We start from the raw sequence: 7628 nt of genomic DNA, 5'->3' as shown, positions 1-7628 counted from the left end.
CTCCGGTACCGGGAACCGAACTCATGACCTTGTGCTTGCCAGGCGGGTGCTTTGCCGCTGAGCTAAATCCCCAGCCCCTCTTTCTTGTACCTATTACCACCTGATACACTTTTTTGTCTCCGCTTGAGAACCTGGACTGTTGAGTATCAGGCTGTACTCTTGGGGTCTAGAATAATATCTGGTACTAATAGGAGAATCTGTAAATATTGAATAAATTAATAAAGAAAACAACTAATTTTGGGATGACTCCACTGAGACCCTCATTAGAGGTCCCACTGCAAATGGATTTGCATTTATTTTATGGATCTGTGAAAAGTTTTAACTTTGGGTTAAAAGGAGCTTTTCAATTTTTTTGAAGTCAGCAGAATGCTCCCCCTCCCCCATCATATTTTCCTCCAGAGATTTGGATACTGTTTCTCTTACTCACTTGTTCAGAGCCAATCAATGTCACCCGTTAGCCTGCCAAAGTGGTTGCTGAGTGATGAGGCTTTTCATCCCTCCAGAGCCTAAAGAACTGCCTGTGTGGCATGTACAGTGGCTGCTGGCTGTGAGCACAAATCTAGGACTGATCAGGCCAAATTCTCCTACTAGGAAGCACAGGCAAGCAGCATTCACAGTCCGGGTCAGCTGAGAGGGCCTTTCAAGTCTTCCCTTCAATCCTCTTGTGCATTTTTAGTGCTCATGAAAGTAAGGCACCCAAGAGAGTTAGTTGCAGCCTGATCCACTGAGGATTCCCACAGAACTCCAACTGCTGCTCCATAGAGATACAGGGCTCTCTGGTGATCTGGCTCATCTCCTACTTACATGCCTTAATGTCTAATAAAACAGTATTTGAGCTAAAAGAAAAATCCCTTGTGGGTTTTACTGTTATGGCTAGAATAGGAAAGACCGCAGCTTTTCTTCATAAATATGACATACCTTTTATGCTGTCAAACCAATAAAATAATTGCCTGGCTTTGAACTGTAAGAGCTTTTAAGTAAGATTCCAGGTTCAGATTCTGACTGAGGTGATTACAAGCAGAGTGAGTTTAGACAAGTGTAACTTTCCTAAGCTTCAGTTTTTTAAATGTGTGAAACAGTTAATTCACTGAAATCCTACCGGTACTTAGTAAATCACCTGGTTTAAATAATGGTTGTCAATTTCTTTTGCACACCTTCCTTTATCTTATACAATCACTACATATATGGAGGAAAGTATTCTACATTCAATAAAACATAGCATAATTTTGTTCCTTATTTATGATTACAGTGGAAAATGCATTAAACTCCAGTGGAAAATAGCTTTATAGGTTCCTGAATTATTTTACTTTGAGAGACCATAGTACACATTCTGGAGACTTATCAAGTATTTTTTCACAAACATATATGCAAATGAAGTATTTGTGAAAAGTGTATTTTATATTCTTACACAACTATTAGTTTCTTTTGATCAATTTGATATGATGGTGAACATATTCTGACACATCTTTTTTTAATGTGAAGAACCAAGTAAAACTCTATTTAACAAATTTTAACTTCCCCTTACTCAAATATCTACATAAACTTTAACATAATCAAAACTTTATATAGCAATCTATGGCAAATGTTACCTTTTAATTTTAAGTGTTGAAATAGTTTTTATTTTTAACATTTAAATATAATCTTTTCATCTGTCTGACATCTATGATTTCTAGTGCAGACAGTAAGAGGTGGGAGTTACTATATTCTGTCATCTGGAGTGGTTCTTTTAAATTGTTAATCATTATGTCTCTACTTTCTTAAAATATTTGTCTGCTGAGATTGAGTCATTCATTTATTAATTCAGCCAACATTTATTGAATGCTTACTGTATACCAGGTGCTGCTTTAAATCCTGGACATATATCCAGGTGATTCAAGGCGCATAACATCTCTCTCCTCAAGGGGGTTACACTCTAGTGTGGAATGAAGATAATAAACCAAAAACAAAACAATTTCAGATTTCTATGAGTGGTATAAAGGGGTGAAGAATCATCAACAAAGGTAGGATGTGTTCCTTACTTAGCTGGTCAGAAGAGGCCTCCTAGAGATAGTACTATTTAAACTAAAACCTAAAATTTGAACTGAAGTAACCAATCGGAAAACAAAACAAGAAAGAGCACAGCATTTAGAACAGAGGCAAGCCCAAGTGCCTACTTGTGCAAGTAAGAGTTGCACAAGTTCAAAGGCTGCATGTAGCACAGTTGAGGGTGCAGAGAATGAACCACCTAGGAGAAGACAGATGGGAATGCAGGAGGTAGGGACCAGGTGGTATCCTATCATGTAGTCCAAAGGAGAATGTCTAGATTGTACTCTAATTTTGATGAGACGCCAAAGGATTTTAAGTAGGGGAAAAAATGTAATTTTACTACCTAGTAAGGAAGTAAGATTGGCAACTGGGGGCTTAATCCACTGCAGAGGCATTCAAACTGCTGGTAACTTTGGCAATCTAAGCCAGAGATGGTGGTGATGTTTCATACCAAACTGGTGAGAGTAGAGATAGTCACCGGGGCATTCAATCTGTCAGATGAGAGAAAAAAGGTGAAATCAATCCTGAGTTCTGAATTGAGGAAATAAGGACAATTGTAGATCGCCTTACTTTCTTATTGCTGGGACAAAAATATCCAATATTCACAGGTTAAAGGAAGAGATACTTATTTGGGCTCTCAGTTTTAAGGGGTTTCAACACAGAGTCAGCTGCCTTTAAGGCAGAAATAGTATGCAGAGAAGCATAATAGAGGAAAGCTTCTCATGTCGCAGTGGGCAGGAAGCAGAGAGCAAAGGAAGGGAGGATCTGTCAAGGGAGATACACCTTCCAGGTCATGTCCCCAGTGACTCACCTCTAACCAGCCCTTACTTTATAACAGCAGATCAGCTATGAATTAAGACAGCAGTGAATTAACCCACTGAGTATAGTGCCCCCATGACACAATCACATTCCAAACCCCCCCCCCAACACATGAGGCATTTGAGGGATAACCTAGACCTAAATGATACCATTATACCTCTGTCCCCAAAAGATGTATATCCATTTCATTATGCAAAATGCACTTAATCCATTTGGAGGTCTAAACAGTTCCACATTGCTGAAAAGACCAGATTCAATCTCCACTAAGATTTAAGGCAAACTCTTAGCTGTGAGCCCCTGCAAAAATCAAAAAAGAAAGTTAAACATTTCCAACATACAATGGCACAGAGTAAACATTCTCATTCCAAAAAGAGGAATGGGGGTGGGGGATAGGAATCAAAACAAAGCCAGACTGAAACCCAGCAGGGCAAACATTAAATCCTGTAGTTCCAAGTCCAGCACCTGAGGCAAGTGGTGGGGAGATGTGAACTCTAAAGGGCTTGGGCAGTCCCATCTCTATGTAATTGCTAATTACAGCCCTCATACTCTGTCTCTTGCGGTGACTCCACTCACTGCCTGTGGCTTTCCTCAGCAGATGTGCCATGTGTCTGGCATCTCCAACTTCCTGGGGCTGCTGCACTTTTGGATTTGCTCTCACAACTTCATGGATTGCCCTCTCAGGGGTATACTGCCTGGCCCCCTACATCTTCTGAAATCTAGGGGAAAGCCATATGACCCCACAACTCTTGCATTCTACATGCTAATGCCACATGTGTGATGCTAAGGTCTGCCACCACATCAAGCAGTATCCAGGCCCTCTTGTATAAATGGCTGCAAAGGAGTCCAAGTGTTGGGATGGCTAAGCACTGTGAAGTGAATCCCAAGGAAGTGTTTCCCTAGGCAACTCTTCTCAAACAGGGCACCCTGGGGATCTCTTCTCACAGCAGTCTCTCTAAGGAGTTTACCCTTCTATATATCCTTCAACCAGTGAAGGGTAGGGTATTGGTGATTCCTGAGATGCCCTCACGTCATCTGTCCTATTGTCCTGATGCAAAGAACTTGACTTCTTGTTAATGTCTCAGCTTTGTAGCTTCTTCACTTCTGGTGAAACAGAAAACTTTTTAAAGGAGATTTTTGCTCTTGTTTCTCATTATAAATCTGGCTAAAAGTCACCATCAGTATCCATACCAAAGTGTGAACATTTGGCTGTCTTAAAATGTCCTCCAGAAGATTAATTCATACACCATCCTTGATCTCAGTTTCCAGCAAGTTTCAGGACATGAAAAAATGTAAATAAATTTTCTTCTAGAGCGTTGCACACCTGACTTCAAGTCCAACTATCAAAAGCACCCTTGTTCCCAGCTGCAACCTCTTAAGTCTGGCCTCTATTGTGCACATTTCTTGTACCATTCTGGTCTTTAGAGCTCTGACCTTAATCTATTAACTTGGCTTACATCATTCTAGGGCTTCTCTAACTGGTAGCTCCAAACCTTTCCAAACTCCTCCCACAAGGTAATTCCAAAGGCTTGTGAACCACATGGTCAGACATAGTTATGGCAACAACCCCAGTCTCCACATCAAAATCTGACTTAGTTATTTTCTCATGACTGAGGAGAAATATAAAATGTATAAGAGGGGAAGTTTATTTTACACCTAAAATGTAAAAGAGAAGTTTATTTGGACCTACATTTTTAAGAGATTTCAGTCCACACTCAGCTAGCTTTGAGGAAGAAATGGTATCTCAGAGGGGCATAGCCAAGGAAGGTTGCTCACATCATGACAGCTAGGAAGCAGAGAGGGAAGGGAGGAGATGGAGAGGAAGATATATCAGTGTCAGCCCAAGTGACCTACCTCCAACCAGACTCCACCTCATAATATCAAGTCAGCTATGAACATATCAGCAGATTAATCCACTCATGAGTAGAGCATCTCTTGATCCAATCACCTTCCAAAAGTTCCATGTCTGAAAATATGAGCCTTGTGGGGGGAATTCCAGATCTAAACTATAATAGAGCAGGTAAACTTTAGCACAAGTATTGATGAGATGGTGTTGTCAAGAATTCTGCTTTTATAGTCTCTCTTGGTTCACTGAAAAGGAAGGTTTGTGCTAATATTGATTAGAGAATTTTTTATGCCCAGACCTTGTACTCTGAGTAACTACATTAAAGATAACAATATGCAATATATTAACTATTGTAATTCTATTTTGTTATGAAATTTTGTTTTCCTTTTTTCCTGTAAAATAAAAAATAATTTAAAAAGAATTTTGCTTTTAATATGTAATGCTTAGCCTATTTACAGTATTCAAGTAGAAATGTCAAATATGCTTCTGAACTCGGGTCAAGGTTACAGAGACGCATTTAGGAGCTAATAGCATCTAGGTGGTAATAAACTCTCTGGGCTGGTTAAAGTGTGGCAACAGAAATAGTCAGCTGATCCAGGTCTGGAGCACTCCAACATTTAGACGTCTCATTTATAAGAAAGAACTAGTGACCCAGGCATGGTGGTGCATGCCTCTAATCAGAGCAGTTGGGAGAATGAGGCAAGAGGAATGCTGCCAGTTCAAGGACAGCCTGGGCTACATAGTGAGTTCAAAGCTAGCTTGATCTACATGTTAATACCCTGTCCCAAAACGAACAAACACACAAACAAAAAATAAAAGAACTAGTGAAAATAATGGAGATAAGTCAACCAGAAAAAATAGGGGAAAAAACACTGTGTGGCTGAATAGTATTTAGTAACAATTACTGTAGCAGATACTGCTTTGATTGCCTTAAATTCAATACACTCATTTTCAAGAGGTAGGTGGTACTATTACTCCCACTTTAGAGGCATGAAAACTGAGGCACAGTGAGGTTAACAAATTTCCCTAATATTATACATCTTATAAGTGGCAGGTATAAAATTATAATTAAAGCTTTCTCAATCCAGAGGTCATTTTTAAAAATTTTTATTCTATTTTATTAGTATATGTTTGTGATTCATGCAGTTTACAGTTATCTTGGAGAGTGGTTACATGTACTTATTACAACTTTTTTCCCAATCTCTTTCCCTTACTCTTCCCCTCCCCCCTCTTCCTCTGGCTCTCCCATCCCTGTTTCTTTTCTTTTCTTTTCTTTTCTTTTTTTTTTTCCTGTACTGGGAATTGAACTCACAATCTTGTGCTTGCCAGGCAGGCACTGTGGTGCTAAGCTAAATCCCCAGCCCTCCAGCCCTTTTTTCATACTTGTTGATATTGTCTTAGCTTGTATGATGGCATCTAATGTTTACATTGGTTGGAGTTATTAGGAGCCTGCACATGATTCATCTTTATTCCTCTCATTTCCCCATCCCGTCTTCCTCACCCTTTTTATTTCCTTGGATCTCTTTCCTTTTGGATGAGATCTGTCCCCTTGTCCCTTTCTGTCCATCTTTCATAATTTTCTTTGTTTGTACTTTGCCTCACTCAAATGAGATGTACCATATGGTATTTAAACTTTTTCTGATTTATTTCACTCAACATTATATTTTCTAGGTGAGTCCATTTTTCTAGAAATGCCTCAACTCTGTCATTCTTTATAACTGAGTAGTGTTCCATTACATACAGATACCACATTTTGTTTATCCAGTCATCTGCTGATGGATGTTCAGGTCACTTCCAGGATTTAGCTATTATGGATTCTGCTGTTGTAGACACTGTTATGCATGTATTGCTATATATGATAATTTAAACTCTTTGGGGAAGATACCTAGCAAGGGGAGAGCTGAGTTATATGGCATTTCTAATTTCAATTCTTTAAGTAGGCTCCGTACTGATTTCCATAATGGTTAACTAGTTTACATTCCCACCAACAATGCAGGAGCTCTGGTTCCTTCTTTCACCATAGCCACACCAGCATTTGTTATTGTTTGATTTCCTAAAGATGGCCATTCTTCCCAGAGTAATTAGCATTGTTTTAATTTGCATTTTTCAAGTGGAGTGGCCAGAGACATTGAGCATTTTTTCATATATTTGTTGGCCATTTGTATTTCTTGCTCTGTGAGGCATCTGTTCATTTCTCTAGCACATTTCTTGACTGGGTCTTTAATTTTAGGTGATTTAATTTTGTTGAGTTCTTTGTATAAGTTAGATATTAGTCCTCAGTCTAAGAAGTAGCTGGCAAAATTTTTTTCTAGAGAGGATTTTCTTAACTAGGACCTGATAATTGACTAACTTGTGAGTGAAGATTTTTGTTAATTTTTCTATGCCCTTTGAGAAATGTCAAGAGTCACTGAGAGACAAAACGGCAGGAAGATAGCGACTGAATTAATTATAAGGAGGTAGGAAGTTGGTGACTTTACTAATAGCTTTTTCAGAGAACACTGGTAATATAGTACAAGGACCAGTAGCAGTTAGCAAGTGGATGTGAAGTAGGAAGCAGAACTATAGCTTTAGACAGCTCTTGTTAGAAGTTCTACTGTACAGTAGAAAAAGAAATAGGGCTATAGGTAGAAAGGAATATGGGGACTCCAAGGGTAAGGTCTTCAGGTCCTCTGAGAAGTAGGCTCAAGATGGAGGGAGAAATACATGAGATTTAGTGGCAGGCTGATTTTCAAAGATAATGGAGAGGAGAAGCAGGACTAGGCAGGGAAAGCCTTAGAAGCATGACCAGGGTCTTACACCTGGGAACATGCAGGGGGATTTCATAGGAAAGGATTCTGACCACAGCGCATCTTAGGAAAATCTCTGCAGCCAAGTTAGCGAGTTCTGTTGCAAGGCTGCTGTAAAGCAGCCCTTCGTAAAGCAAAACAGCTGGAATTAGGAC

Source organism: Chinchilla lanigera, unplaced genomic scaffold, assembly GCF_000276665.1.
Source record: "Chinchilla lanigera isolate Chin_1 unplaced genomic scaffold, ChiLan1.0 scaffold00056, whole genome shotgun sequence".
In the NCBI taxonomy this organism is placed as follows: Eukaryota; Metazoa; Chordata; class Mammalia; order Rodentia; family Chinchillidae; genus Chinchilla; species Chinchilla lanigera.
Note: the sequence above shows the minus strand (reverse complement) of the source record.